General features: G+C 41.5%; 1 non-coding gene across 1 annotated transcript; it reads left to right on the forward strand.

The window, feature by feature from the left end:
* The first annotated feature begins 4,712 nt into the window (after window positions 1-4,712).
* On the forward strand, window positions 4,713-4,820 carry LOC122488826. The gene has a single exon (XR_006298745.1). It is a non-coding gene; the product is annotated as a U6 spliceosomal RNA (small nuclear RNA).
* Window positions 4,821-16,684: the final 11,864 nt, after the last annotated feature.

Genomic DNA, 16,684 nt, shown 5'->3' on the forward strand with positions numbered 1-16,684 from the left:
GACAAGGATACTTAGGCCGCATAATCGTTACCAATACCCAAGGTATACAGATGGAATTCGACAACAGTGACAGTAATTACAGCTGACATTTATTAATGCTTACTGTTCCCAGGCACTAATTGCTTTGCAAAGACTCCAGCAGGAAGCTACTATTTTATTTTAATTCTCATTTTACAGGCAAAGAAACGAAGGCCGAGGGAGGTTAGCCCAAGATCACACAGCTAATAACAGAGTGGTTGACAGTGTGAGTTGTAGAACCAGGCTTCCTGGAGCCCTAGTCACTTCCAAGTGACCTCATAGAATACAGAAAAGTTGGGGTTGAATAGTGTCCCCCCCCCCCATTCATATGTGGAAGCCCTACCTGCTCAGGACCTCAGAATGTGACTGTATTTGGAGATAGGGTCTTTACAGAGGTAATTGTGTTAAAAGGAGGTCATTAGGCTTGGCCCTAATCTAGAATGACTGGCATCCTTGTGAAAAGGGGAAATTTGGAGATAGACACACACACACAGGGAGAATGCCATGTGATGGTGAGGAGGCATGTCAATAAACCAAGGCCTGGGACAGACCCCTCCCTTGCAGCCTCAGAGAGACCCAGTCCTGACCACACTTCGATTTTGGACTTTTGGTCTCCGGAACCGTGAGAGAATAAATATTTTGTTTAAGACACCCAGTTTGTGCTACTTTGTTGTGATAGCCTTAGCCAACTGATACAGATGGTTACAGGATTCCGTTGCATTTAAGAGACACTTAATGCACAGTGCCAGGCTCTTGATAAGCACTCGATACATTTCACACCAACTCACACATGGAATTCTACAGTGACATATGGGTGTGTGACAAAGAAACAATGGAATGCCTGAGTGGCTCAGTCCATTAAGCGTCCAACTCTTGATTTCGGCTCAGGTCATGAGCTCATGGTTCATGAAATAGACCCCTTCATCGGGCTCTGTGCTGACAGTGTGGAGCCTGCTTGGGATTCTCTCTATCCCTCCTCTGCTAGTGCTCTCTCATCTCTCTCTCTCTTTCAAAAATAAATAAACTTAAAAAGAAAACAACAAAGGAGAGGGGGTACAATGGCACATCTGTGATGTCAAAAAGACACCCTTGCCAAGATAGGGGTTATAAAGTTACAAAGGCAATTCTAGAAAGATGTGGTGTTGCAAAGACAACCACAGAGGGGCGCCTGGGTGGCTCAGTCAGGGCTCCCGTCTTGATGATCTCTTGGTTGGTTGTGCAGTCTAGCCCCATGTTGGTCTCTGCGTTGAGTGTGGAGCCTGCTTAAGATTCTCTCTCTCCCTCTGCTGCTCCCCTACTCTCTCTCTCTCTCTCAAAAAATAAAATAAAAACAAAAATAAAAAAAGCCTAAAAAAAAAAAAAAAAGACCATGCATTCATAGCCCTGCATCCACAACTATAAAATCCCCAAACAGAAAAATCTTCATAAACTCCTTCAGCAGCCCAAATGGACTGAACTCATGTGAATGTGTTTATGATTTTTACTTATTCCTTAGCTCAAATATTCCTATAATAGGGATGTTAGTATGCTTGATTAATGGGTGCTCTTCCAGAAGCCTGTGGTATGTGGTGGTAACATATGTATAATATATACTGTATGAGTCCCCTTTAATATGATGTGATATATATGGTACAAGTCTGCTTTATTACTCACACAGAACCACTGCTGATTCTTCTGGCCACCAAATCTGTGGAGGCTTTTCCTGACACCAATAAGCAATTCTCAGCCACCAGCGAGGAGTCATCAGAGTCCCCTTCCCCCACCCCCCCGGTGTCACCTCATAGAACAAAGATGCTGCTAGTGTTTTATTTTAGGAATTTACTAGAGTTTGCAAGCCCTGTGTTGGGGGTGAGGTCAGATATATAGAGATAGATATCTAGATATCTGTCTATATCTCTTTCTATCTATCTATCTGTCTATTACCAGTGTAAATACTGGATTCCAAAACATATTTGACTTCTAGGGTTTGGGATCAGGGATTGTGGAGTTGTATGAGAGAGTGGGATGTAAATCCAGACCCTTTGCAAGAGGTGGGACGTACAAAGTGGTGATGGCCCACCCACACCATCCCAGGGGCAGGACCCTTTGGAGGAGGGTTTCCTGGCTGAGGGTTCTCAGACTTTTCAAGTGCAGTTTCCAACCTCTCTGAGAAGAGTCAAGGCTCTTCTCACCCCCCTCTTGCTTCCCTCAGTCTCTGACCCTCTGCTACCCAGGATGGGTGTGGGTCTGAAGACACTGAGCAGAGACCCTGCACCCTCCCACCTCCCCACCAGCAGCGTTGTGGGATGAATTTCCAGTGATGGAAGCTGAGTGGAAAGCCTGAAGCCTTGCAGCAGCTTCCCGTGTGTGTGTGTGTGTGTGTGTGCGTGCTGGGAGCAGTATGGTGAGGAAGGAGCAGAGATGTGTCACAGAGCATTTTTGAAAATGATGTTCAGAATACTTAACGTGAGAGCTACCCTGTTAACAATATCAGAAGTGCACAACACCCCCCCTTGTCAGCTACAGGCATAACATTGTACAGGGGAAGTCTAGAACATCTTCATCTTGCATTACAGACCCTCTGCCCCCACTGAATGTGAACAATTACCCGGTTGCCCCTGGGGTCAGATTTCTACGAATCTGACGACTTTAGTTACCACATACCAAGAAAATCTTCGGTATTTGTCTTACAGTCTGTGTCTGTCTTACTTCACTTAGTATAATGTCTTCCAGGTTCATCTGTGTTGCTGCAAGGGGCAGGGTTTCCTTTTCTTTTTAAAAAATTGTTAACTTTTTTTTTTTTTGAGAGATAGAGCGCGAGTATGGGGGGGCAGAGAGAGAGGGAGACACAGAATCCGAAGCAGGCTCCAGGCTCCGAGCTGTCAGTTCAGCGCAGAGCCCGACACGGGACTTGTACCCACAAACGATGAGATCATGACCTGAGCCCAAGTCAGATGCTTAGCCAGTGGAGCCACCCAGGTGCCCCTCCTTCTCTTTTAGGGCTGAGTGGTATCCCATGATATGGCTACACCACATTTTCATTATCTGTCAGAAGTCATTTAGGTTGTTCCCAGATCTTGGCCATTGTGAATGATGCTTCAGAGAACATGAGAGTGTAGATATTTCTTGGGGAATCCTGATTTCAACTCTCTTGGATATATACCAGGAAGTGGAATTGCTGGGTCATACAGAGTGTGCATTTTTAGACTCACACAGAGCTGAGTTCAAGCCCTCATTCTGCCAGTGCTAGCTAAGCTGTGCACCCTTGTGCAAGTGCATTGACCTCTCTGTGCCTAGTGTGTCTTCAACTGTAAAATTGGAAAACATTTTGTGTCTCATGGGCATTTGGGAGCATCCAGTCAGCGAATGGGTTTAATAGCATAGTGCCTTGTACTTCACTCAAAATATGGAAGCTATTATCAGTTGGGTCACAGAGAGACGATATCAAAGGTCCCAGGTGCATCAGGCAAAGAGAAGGTTTGGGGAAGTGAGTTCCAGGTGGGCAGGGCAGCGTATACAAAAGCCAGAGGTAGGAGAGTGACCACAACAGTGTGAAACGAGGGGAAGGGATTAGACCATACCAGCTCGAGGATGCCAGCCAGTTTTATCCTGAGCATAATGGAGTGTTAGGAATACAAGAGGTCAGATTAGCTTTTTGACTAGATCTCTGTGGCAGGGATGTCAAATTACAATGAAAAGCAGAGAGTAGAGGCAAGGAGGCCCATGGGATTACTCGGCCGAGAGAGAGCAGGAGGTTTGGGATGGAGTGTTAGGTCTGAAGATGGAGAGGGAGTGTGTGCATATAAGAGAGAGACAGAAAGGAACAGGAGTTGCCAAAGCTTTGAATATGGGCGAGAGGGAGGAGGAAGAGAAGCCAAGACTTGTGGCTCGTGCAACTAAGAGGTATTTAGGGATTTGGGGACCCTGGAAACTCATAGGTCACTTTGGGATGAGTGGAATTTCCACGTGCCTCTGAGGTGGCCATGTGCGAATATTAAGTTGGTTCTGCGGCTATGCAAGCTCTTTGGCTAGGATGGAGATTTAAGGGTGGTTGGTATATTTATATGAAGGATGTTCGGGGCAAGGATGAGATGTCTTAGAATAACAAGTGAAGCGGTAACAGAAAAGAGGGTCTTAGATCAAGCACTGGGCAACTTCAATATGTAATGGTTCAGTAGGTGGTCAGATGTGCACAAAAGTCTGCGAGAGGAGCAGCCAGACAAGAAAGAGGAAAGTCAAGATCCCAAGGAATGTGCTTCAAAGGAGGAAGTTGTGCTCAATGATATCTGATAGTGCAAAAAGTCCGTTAAGATGAGAACCAAAAATATCCTCCAGAGTTTGAATCATCAAATTCATGAGTGGTTAACTCTTCTCAGGGGCATAAATGAATGAATCAAGTTGCATCAGAGTGGCTTGAGAAATTAGTGACAAGCTAAGACTTTGAGATGGCCTCTACAGGCAACTTCTTTTAAAGAAGTAAGTTTTTGGGGCGCCTGGGTGGCTCAATCGGTTAAGTGCCTGACTTTAGCTCAGGTCATGATCTCACGGTTTGTGGGTTTGAGCCCCGCGTTGGGCTCTGTGCTGACAGCTCAGAGCCTGGAGCCTGCTTTGGATTCTGTGGCTCCTTCTCTCTCTGCCCCTCCCCTGCTCATGCTCTGTCTCTCTCTGTCTCAAAAGTAAATAAACATTAAAAAATTTAAAGGAGTAAGTATTTGGAGCTCACTTTGGCAGCATAGACACTAAAACTGGAAGGATTACAGAGAAGACTGGCATGCAACCTGCGTAAGGGTGATGTGCAAATTCGAGAAGCTTTCCATAATAGAAGAAAGAGTGTTTGGGAATAATTTCAGATTTCAAGAAAAGTTACATGAATAAAAAGGGTAGAAAGAACAACCACATACCCTTCATCCAGATGCATCCGTTGTTAACATTTTGTCCCATTTTCTTCACCATTCGCTCCCCCCCAGCCCCTATACAAGAATATAAACTGGAAGTATTTATTTAAGATGAGTCAGACAAGAACAAGATTATTAAGAAACGAACCCAGAGGAAACCAAAACCCCAAAGGCTGGGGCAGTTCTAGGAAATTCCAAATGTGGTGTGAGTGGATTCAAGAAATAGGAGGAAGTTTTGGGGTATTTATCAAGGTGATTACTTAGAAAGAAACACAAGAGGGTGAGGGGATCGGACAAAATGGAGGAAGAGGAGTGGGAGATAGAGATTTCCAGTTATGGAATGAATAAATTGTGGGGATGAAAAGCACAGCATAAAGAATATTGTCGATGTTGTTGTGATAGCATTGCATGCTGACAGGGGGTGGCTGCACTTGTGCTGAGCAAAGTGTAAGACACAGACTTATTGCATCACTATGTTGTGCATCTGAAACTAGTGTAACATTGGGTGTCAACTATACTCAAGAAAGAGAAAGAGAAAAAGAAAGGAGAAAGAAGGAAGGAAGGAAGGAAGGAAGGAAGGAAGGAGGGAAAGAAGGAAGAAGAAAGAAAGAAGAAGAAAGGAAGGAAGGAAAGAGAAAGAAGGAAAGAAAGAGAGAAAGAAAGAGAAAGAAAGAAGGGAGGAAGAAAGAAGAAGAAAGGAAGGAAAGAGAGAAAGAAGGAAGGAAGAAAGAAAGGAAGAAGAAAGGAGGAAGAAAGGAAGGAAGGAAAGAGAAAGAAAGAAGGAAAGAAAGAAAGAAGAAAGAAAGAAAGACACACATGGAAACTAGCTGGGTTAGCCCTACCTTCTCTTCTGATCCACATACTGAGCAAACCCAATGATATAATTTATCCTTAGGCTACATCAGTGGATGTAACTTATCACTCCTCTCCTGAGTCAAGTTATAGCAAATAGAACAGGCAAGAGAATTGGTTTTTTTTTTTAAAGTTTATTTATTTATTTATTTATTTATTTTTAAGTAGTCTCTATTCCCAACGCAGGACTCAAAACTTATGACACCCTGAGATCAAGAGTTGTAATGCTCCGCTGTCTGAGACCACAGGTGCCCCAGGAGAATTGTAATTTTCAAACTCAAAGCTGAACAGACAACTAAGAATCACGGGGCATGAGACCAAAAAAATCAACGCTATGAGAGACATACCCCGAACTCCACATCAGCAGAAAAGAACCAACACCTAAAGATTCAGAGCTAAGAGAACAAACAAAAGACTCCAGAGTTAGTCTAAATCATTTCCCTAGAAAGGCTTTAACAAATTTTTGGTTTGATATTTAAATACATGACTAATAAAATCTATAAGAACACTCCCTCAGATCGAGTAAAACCCTCCATTATCAATCTTTCAGGGAGATATTAAAGCTTAAAGATTACACATTGTTGCTGATTAAAGTTAGGCTGTTAAGACTTACCAGAGTGAGATGGGACAACACCTTTTCATTCGCTCATTTATTTACTCAACAAATATTTACTGGAGGTTTTTAATCTGTCAGCATGTTTCTAGGTACTGGGGACACAGGGTAAGGAAGAGAGACTGGGGTTCTGCTTATATTCTAGATCAGGGGTTGGCAGCACCTGTTTCTGCAAGTGAAGCCTTATTGGAACATGGCCATGAATGAGCATTTGTTTATGTATCGTGAATAGTTGCTCTCATGGCCCAGCAGTGGAGTTGCACAGTGTGACGGAGGCCATATGGCCCATGAAACCTAAAATATTTATTGTCTGGACCTTTACAGAAAATACTGCTCATCTCCCTTATAAATAACCCCTAAGTATAATAATTCAAGATGGTACAAATGCTGTATTAGTCAGAGTTCTGCAGAGAAACAGAACCCATGGGAGAAGCATGTATGTGTAGAGAGATTTATTTTGAGGAGATGGCTCACACAACTCAGGTGCCGCCCTGAAGGCATTCTTGGGGCAAAATTCCTTCTACCTCTGGGGAACTTCAGTCTTTTTCCCTGAAGGACATCAACTGATTGGATGAAGCCCAACCACATTATGGGGGGCAATATGCTTTGTCCAAAATCTGCTACTAATTTAAATATGAGTCCTCTAAAAGAATACCTTCACAGCAAAATTTAGACTGATGTGTGGCCAAATATCCGGGGACTGTGGCTTAGCCAAGTTGACATACAAAATTAACCATTACAAATGTTGTGAAAGAAATATGTGGGAGATGTTCTAGACAATGGGGGGGGTGTCTATTTTTTAAATTTTTATTTATTTATTTTGAGAGGCAGAGAGTGTGGACAGGAGAGGGGCAGAGAGAAGGAGAGAGAGAATCCCAAGCAGGCTCCGTGCTGTCAGTGCAGAGCCCAACGCCGGCCTTGATCCCATGAGCCGTGAGATTATGACCTGAACTGAAACCAAGTGTCAGACACTTAACCAACTGAGCACCCCAGGCAACCCTGGTGGGGGCGTGTCTATTTTTAAGTGGTGGTCATGGATATCTTCTCTTAGACGGTAGCACATGTGGTGAAATTCGAATGCTGACAAAAATCCAGCCCCAAGGATATCTGGGAGGAAGACATTCCAGACAGAGGACACAGCAGGTGCAAAAGACCCTGAGGTGGGAACAGTCCAGGTGTGTTTGCACCCCAGAGAGGACCAGTGTGGTTGGAGGGGAGTAGTGAGGCAGACAGTGGTAGGGAATGAGGTTAGAGAAATTATGAAGGCTTCCCGTGCACATTTGGGGATTGGACATTTTTCTGTCTTCAGGATAAAGTCAGTGGAAGATTTTAAGCTATGATTGTGGCGTAGAAATTGGAAGGAGGAACGTGGCTGGGAAGCTGGCAGAGGCCTCTAGGGTTGGCTTGGGCGAGGATGGGGATTGTGGAGCTAGATAGAAGTGGAGAAGCGTAGGCTGCACTGACTGGGATTTGGTGCTATTTCAGTGACCTCAAGTGGCTTTCTATTAATCACTAACCAAAACCCCCAGCTATTCACACTGACTCATCAGATCCTGCCCAATGTGCTCCTGTTACCTCCCGCATCTCACCGTCCACCTGCCCCTTCTGTTCCCGCCACAGTGGGCTTCCTAGCTGTTCCTGCGCACGCCAGGCACAGTCCTGCCTCAGGGCCTTTGCTCTGGCTGTTCCTTCTGCCTGGAAGTCTCCTCTCCCAGGTCTTCCCGTGTAGATTCTTGGTCACCATTCAGTGCTCAGATCCAAAGCCATCTCCTTACCTGACATTCCATTAAAAAGAGCACCTCTGGCCAATTCACTGTTTATCATCGACCCTGTTTTATTTTGCTATCCAACACGGCATAATAAATCCCCCAAAGTTAGTGGCACAAAACAACAACCATTTTATTATATTCCTGGCTTCAGTGAGTCAACAGTCATGGCAGGGTATAGTGGAAATGACTTATTTTCCTGTCTACAGTGCCTATGGCTCAACTGGGAAGATTCAATTGGTTGGAGATGACTTAAATAACCGTGAGTTGGTTATTAAGAATCCTCTGGATGCTTGTCAAAGTTCACTCGGGACTCTCAAACCATGCACATACCCTCGTCTTTCCTTAAACATTTTTTAATGTTTATTTCTGAGAGAGAGAGAGAGAGAGAGAGAGATCGGGGGAGAGGCAGAGAGAGAGGGAGACACAGAATCCAAAGCAGGCTCTAGGCTCTGAGCTCTCGGCACAGTCTGACACAGGACCCTGAATCCACCAACCGTGAGATCATGACCTGAGCTGAAGTTGTTTGATTAACCACTTGAGCCACCAAGGCACTCCTACACTTGTCCTTTCTATGTGGCTTGGGCTTCTCGCAGCATGGCAGGCTCACATGGTGGCTGGATTCCAAGAGGCAGGGAGTGCAGAAATGGAGGCTGCCAGGACAATTCAACACTATACCTGAGAGTCACTTGTGTCATCTGCCATTCTTTCCTTAGAGCCCACCCAAATTTAAGGAGGTAGAAAAAATGACTTTGGAGGTGCCAGTTCCAACTTCATAAAGGCCCATTGGAATGGGAGATGTTAGGACACTCATCTTTGGAACACACCATCTGCCACACCACTTTGATGGCTTATTAGGAGGATTTAATAAAGTGATGCAACTTTAGCAACCAGAGAGAAGGCTTCCTGTTTCGGGAAATGGTAGAGTCCGGTATGTAGGATGAGGTGCAGATGACAGAGACCCAGCTTTGATTTGCCAAAGTGTGAGCTCCATGATAGCAAAAGTTTGAAATTTACTGATGAATCCCAGGTATTGAGAACAGTGCCCGACACATTAGGCAATCAGCAAACATGGGCGGGTAAGGAGGAAACGTACAAAGTTGAGCATTTCAGGGCACCGCCATGGGGGAAAAGCAAAAAGGAGGCTCTCAGCACTTGGTCAGGCTTCATAGGATCCATAGAAGTCTTACAATCTTAAGAATGCCTCCCAAGAGGGAAAAGGAATTGTGCAGTGGGTACATCCTAGGGAAGGTCTGAGAGCCTCAGAATCCCTAGTAGTGCTGACTGGTGAAGCCATCTCCCTCCTGCAGCCAATCAATAAAGACTGAAAGACACGAGCCATTCTTCAAATCTGAAGACAGCAATGCAAGACTTCAAGGAACATGAAAAATCAAGAAAATGAGACACTGCCAACGAAACACAATGTTTCAATAATTAACCCAAAGAAACTTAACTATGATGAGGGGGATGTAAGAGGGTAGAGTTATTTTATGTGGTTGAAATTAAGTTGTAATCAGCTTTAAAAAGACTGTTTTAACTATGGGGTGTTTTACGTAAGCCTCGTGTCCACAGAACAAAAACTGACAGTAGATACAAAAAAGATAAAGAGAAAAGAATCAAAGCATATCACTATGGAAAATCGTCAAATCAAAAAGGAGGGCAGCAAGAAAGAACGAAAGGAACAAAGGAGTTACAAACATCCAGAAAACAATTGATAAGATGGCAATAGGATGTCCTTACCTACCAGTAGTTACTTCAACTGTGAATGGATTAAATTCTCCAATCAAAAGACATAGAGTGGAGGGGCACTGAGGTGGCTCAGTCGGTCAAGCATCTGAATCTTGACTTTGGCTCATGTCAGGGTACATTGAACCCTGTGTTAGGGTCTGCACTGAGCATGGAGTCTACTTGAAATTCTCTCTCTCTTTCTCTGCTCCCTCCCCTGCTTGCACGGTTTCTCTCTCTCCATCTCAAAAAAACAAAACAAAACAAAACAAAAAACAAAAAAAAAAAAAACATTGAGTGGATGAATGGATTTAAAAAAAAGCCCAAGACACAACTATATGTTGCCTACAGGAGGCACACATCAGCCTTAAGAACACGAAAAGGCTCAAAGTGAAGGGATAGAGGAAGACATTCCATACCAATGGAAGCCAAAAGACAGCAGGGGCAACTACGCTTTTATCAGACAAAATAGACTTTAAATAAAAACTGTAACAAGAGACAAGTTCATTATATAATGATAAAGGAGTCACTTCATCAAGAGGATATAACATATATGTACCTCCAGCACTGGAGCACAAGGATATGTTATGCAAACATCAGAAAATCTGAAGAGAGACATAAACAGTCATGTAATAATAATAGAGGACTTTAATACCCCACTTCAATGGTGGGTAGATTAGCCAGGCAAAAAACCCAATAAGGAAACATTGGACTTGAACTGTACTTTAGGCTGAACAGACCTAACAGGATAGAGGACATTTCATCCAACACCAGCTGAATACACATCTTTTGGTACACATGGGACACTGCTTGGGATAGATCATATGTTAGGCTACAAAACAAATTTAAGAAGATTGGAACCAAATCAACTATCTTCTCTAAGCACAGTGATATGAAACCAGAAATCAGTAACAGGAAAGAAAGGGAAACATTCGTGAATATGTGGAAATTAATCAATACACTCCTGAACAATCAATGGGGCAAAGAAGAAATCGAAAGGGAAATTAAAACACATCACAGAGCCAATGAAGATGGGAATATTATATACCCAAACTTATGGAATGTAGCAAAGCAGTTGGGTAAGTTAGAAGAAATAGAAGAAATGGATAAGTTAGAAGAAATTCCTAGAAATCTACAACCTGCTGAGATTAAATCATGAAGAAATAGAAAATCTGAACAGACAAATGACTAGTAAGGAAATTTAACCAATAATCAAAAGTCCCCCAACAAACGAAAGTCCAGGACCAGATGGCTTAACTGGTTAATTCTTCCATACACTTAAACAAAAATTAGTATCAGCCTCCCTCAAACTCTTCCAAATAACAAAAGAGGGGAGAACTCTCCCAAATTCATTTTATGAGGCCAGTATTTCCTGGATACTAAAGCTGGACAAGGACATAACCAGTGATCAAAACAGTACGGTACTGGCATTAAAGCAGACACAAATCAGTGGAACACAATAGAGAGCCCATAAATAGACCTGCGCATATGGGCAATTAATTTATGGCAAATGAAGCAAGAGTATATGATGGGAAAATAACCATCTTTTCAACAACTGATTTTGGGACAACTGGGTGGCCATGTGAGAAGGAACGAAACTAGACCCCTATCTTACACCACACACAAAAATTAACTCAAAATGGATTAAAGACTTGAATGTAAGACCTGAAACCATAAAACCTCTAGAAGAAAACAGTAAGCTCCTTGACGTAGATCTTGGTGATGATTTTTTGGAACCAACTTCAAAAGCAAAGACAACAAAAACAAACATGAACAAACACGACCAAGCCAAACCAAAAAACTTCTCTGCACAGCAAAGGAAACCATCAACCAAGTGAAAAGACAACCCACTGAATGGAAGAAAATATTTGCAAGCCATTTATCTGATAAAGAGTTAGTCTTCAAAATATATAAGGGACTCACACAACCCTATAGCAAACAAACAAACAAACAAACAAACAAACAACAACCACAGCAACAACAAAAACAAATAATCCAAAGAAAAAATGGGCAAAGGACCTAAGTAAACTTTTCCAAAGAAGAGATACAAATGGCCAACAGGTACGTGAAAAGGTGCTCAACATCACTCAGCATCAGGGAAATGGAAATCAAAACCATAATAGATGTTACTTCATACCTGGTAGAAAGGCTTTTATAAAAAAAACTCCCAAAATAACAATTGTTGGCAAGGAAGCGGAGAAAAGGGAACCCATAGGCACTGTTGGTGGGAATGTAAATTGGTGCAGCCATTGTGGTAAATGATATAGGGTTTCTCAAAAAAATAAAAAACAGAACTACTTTATGATCCAGCAATCTCACTTCTGGGTATGTATCTGAAGAAAACAAAATCAGTGCCTTGAAGAGATATTGGCACTCTCGTGTTAATTGTAGCATTACTCACAATAGGCAAGATGTGGAAATCACCTAAGTGTTCACTGTTAGATGTGTGGATAAAGAAAATGTGTTACATTAACAACTCAGGCAACAACAGATGTTGGCAAGGATGCGGAGAAAGAGGATCTCTTTTGCACTGTTGGTGGAAATGCAACCTGGTGCAGCCACTCTAGGAAATAGTCTGGAGGTTCCTCAAAATATTAAAAATAGAACTACCCTACAACCCAGCAATTGCACTACTAGGTATTTATCCAAGGGATACATGTATGCTTTTTCGAAGGGACACATGCACCCCAATGTTTATAGCAGCACTGTCAACAATAGCCAAAGTATGGAGAGAACCCAAATATCCATCGACGGATGAATGGATAAAGAAGATGTGGTGTATATATACAATGGAGCATTACTTGGCAATCAAAAAGAATGAAAGCTTGCCATTTGCAACTACGTGGATGGAACTAGAGGGTATTATGCTAAGTAAAATTAGTCAGAGAAAGACAAATATCATAGGACTTCACTCACGAGGACTTTAAGATACAAAACAGATGAACATAGGGAAAGGGAAGCAAAAATAATATAAAAACAGGGAGGAGGACAAAACATAAGAGACCCTTAAATCTGGAGAACAAACAGAGGGTTACTGGAGGGGTTGTGGAAGGGGGGATGGGCTAAATGGGTCAGGGGCATTAAGGAATCTACTCCTGAAATCATTGTTGCACTAGATGCTAATTAATTGGATGTAAATTAAAAAAAATAAATAAATAAAAATAAAAAATAAATAAAATAGAAACTATTAAAAAAAGAAAATGTGTTATATATATACTTCTTTTATTATAAATAGAATGCTATTATATATGGAATTATATATTATGATATTTATGTTGTATATATTATTTATATATTATATATAAATGGATATATTTATAAATATATAAATATAATATCATTTAATGAAATATGTGATTAATATGTTAATATGTATGAATGATACAATTATAGATTAATTAGTATTCATAAATGGATATTAATATGTTATGTTGATAATATATTGATATTATATACATACATATTTTTCTTTTTAAAAATATAATTTATTGTCAAGTTAGCTATCATACACTATATACAGTGCGCTCTTGGTTTTGGGGGTAGATTCCTGTGATTCATCACTTACATACAACACCCAGTGCTCATCCCAACAAGTGCCCTCCTCAATGCCCATCACCCATTCCCTCTCCCCCACCTCCCCATCAACCCTCAGTTTGTTCTCTGTATTTAAGAGTGCCTTACGGGTTTGCTTCCCTCTCTGTTTGAAACTATTTTTTTCCCCTTCCCTTCCCCCATGGTCTTCTGTTAAGTTTCTCAAATCCCACATATGGGTGAAAACATATGATATCTGTCTTTCTCTGACCGACTTATTTCACTTAGCATTAATACCCTCCAGTTCCATCCATGTTGTTGTAAATGGCAGGATTTCATTCTTTCTTATTGCCAAGTAGTATTCCATTGTATATATAAACCACATCTTCTTTATCTGTTCGTCAGTGGATGGACATTTGGGCTCTTTCCATAATTTGGCTATTGTTGAAAGAGCTGCTATAAACATTGAGGTACAAGTGCCCCTATGAATCAGCACTCCTGTGTCCTTTGGATAAATTCCTAGTAGTACAATTGCTGGGTCGTAGGGTATTTCTATTTTTAATTTTTTGAGGAACCTCCATACTGTTTTTTCCAGAGTGGCTGCACCAGTTTGTATTCCCACCAACAGTGCAAGAGGGTTCCCCTTTCTCCTCATCCTCAATAACATCTGTTACTTCCTGAGTTGTTAATTTTAGCCACTCTGGCCAGTGTGAGGTGGTATCTCAATGTGGTTTTGATTTGTATTTCCCTGATGAGGAGTGACGTTGAGCATCTTTTCATGTGTCTGTTGGCCACCTGGATGTCTTCTTTGGAGAAGTGTCTATTCATGTCTTCTGCCCATTTCTTCACTGGATTATTTGATTTTCAGGTGTTGAGTTTGGTAAGTTCTTTATAGATTTTGGATACTAACCCTTTACCCAATATGTCATTTACAAATATCTTCTTCTGTTCTGTCGGTTGCCTTTTAGTTTTGTTGATCGTTTCCTTTGCTGTGCAGAAGCTTTTTATCTTCATGAGGTCCCAATAGTTCATTTTTGCTTTTATTTCTCTTGCCTTTGGAGACGTGTCAAGTAAGAAGTTGCTGTGGCTGAGGTCGAAGAGGTTGTTCCTGTCTTCTCCTGCAGGATTTTGATGGTTTTCTGTTAATGTTTATTTATTTTTGAGGTGGTGGGAGGGACAGAGAGAGAGAGAGGGAGACAGAATCTGAAGCAGGCGCTAGGCTCTGAGCTGTCAGCACAGAGCCAGATGTGGGGCTCAAGCGCATGAACCGTGAGATCATGATCTGAGTCGGATTCAGATGCTTAACCAACTGAGCCACTCAGGCGCTCCTATAGTTTTATATATTAGTATTGTTGAGCCATAAAACAGTAGAAATCCTGCCATTTACTACAATGTGCATGAACCTGAAGTAAAATAAACCAGACAGAGAAAGACAAATACTGTATGATATTACTTATAAGTAGAATCAGGAAAAGAAAGGTCAAATTTATAGTAACAGAGTAGGACCATGGTTACCAGGGTCTGGAGGGTGGAGAAAATGGGGAGATATTGGCCAAAGGGTACAAACTTTCCCTTAAAGATGAACAAGTTCGGACACCTGGGTGGCTCAGTGGGTTAAGCGTATGATTCTTGGTTTTAGCTCAGGTCGTGATCTCATGGCTTGTGAGTTTGAGCCCTGCATCAGGCTCTGCACCGATGGTACAGAACCTGCTTGGGGTTTTGTCTCTCTCTTTGTCCCTCACCCCCTCAAAATAAATAAACTTAAAAAGAAGGATGAACAAGTTCTGTGGATCTGATGTACAGCACGGTAACTATACTTTATTGTATAATTGAAATTTGTTGAGAGTAAATTTTAAGCCTTCTAACCACACATCACAAAAAGGTAACTACGTATAATGACTTTATTGTTAACTGACTTTATTGTGGTAATTCTTTCACAATGTATAGTTATGTCAACTCATCACGTTTTACACTTTATTTTATTATATTTTTATATTTTTTTTATTTTTGAGAGAGAGAGAGAGAGCGAGCGCCAGTGGGGAAGGGGCAGAGGGAGAGGGAGACACAGAACCCGAAGCAGGCTCCAGGTTCTGAGCTGTCAGTACAGAGCCGGATGCGGGGCTCAAACTCACGCAAACCGTGAGAACATGACCTGAGTGGAAGTCAGATGCTCAACTGACTGAGCCACCCAGGTGCCCCATGTTGTACACTTTAAATATATGCAATTGTATTTATCAGTTATACCTCAATAAAGCTGGGGGTGGTGGTGGTGAGTCCCTTTAAACAAAGTTACTCATTTGGACATTAGGCATTTCATGCTGCCTGCCTCCATTTCTGCTTCCCTCCCTGAAAAGGTGATTAGGAATGTGGGGGATGGAGTGAGGTTTGAATATCCTCGTGGCAGTGGGGCACAGGTGGCCCTTAGTTAATACATTTGGTATGCTTTCATCTAGAATATTTCCTGCAACCATTCTCTCTTGTATGATGTTTGCTTCTTGGTTCTTCGTGTTATCTATGGCACGATGCACTTGACTTGTTTTTGCCATGGAAAATATCAGAATTATAAATATTTTTAGTTGTATAGGTAAAAAGCCATATTTTGGTGCTTAAAAATTTCTGGTCAGAAGTATTTGCATGCTGCATACTGTTTATTGTATCTTATGAAATGGAAACAATGTTAATTCCTGATCTCAGAATCATGTACTTGGATGTGACCACAGGCACTGATTCTACAGAAACTATCACTTAAACTGTTATTTGGGATTATCTAAACTTGTTTAAAAGGGAGGAAAGGAGTCAGCTGCTATTTTGGAGATCACCCTGATGATGAATTTTACTTTTTGAATTTTTTCTTATTTGGGGGGGAAAAAGAGTTTCAGAATATGCTGCTATTGATAACTACTCACAAACCCATTTATGATCAAAGATGTAGCAGAAAACAATTTTTTTTTTTGTTCTGGTCAGCATTGTCTGTCTAGGTAAATATATTGATTTCCAATATAATGGCATTCTAAAAATGTAAATCATTGTAAATATAAATGTAAATAATTGGTGAAATGTAAATAAATGTAAAATAATTTATTCTTTTAAGATACATGCTCCCCTTAATGAGATTCAAAAGAAGTCAGATGTGAGGGATGTGTACCGATGCAGAGACAAGGTATGAAGTTCCTGTAATCCACATCATGTCTGTTTCAATGGGGCTTTGAGAACCAACTGAAACCATATCATTTTCCGTCATAAGGGCAAGCAAAACTATAAAAAAGGCAACTAAATCTTGGTCCAGAAACAGATAACTACCAGGG

The sequence above is a fragment of the Prionailurus bengalensis genome, chromosome A2 (assembly GCF_016509475.1).
Source record: "Prionailurus bengalensis isolate Pbe53 chromosome A2, Fcat_Pben_1.1_paternal_pri, whole genome shotgun sequence".
NCBI lineage: Eukaryota > Metazoa > Chordata > Mammalia > Carnivora > Felidae > Prionailurus > Prionailurus bengalensis.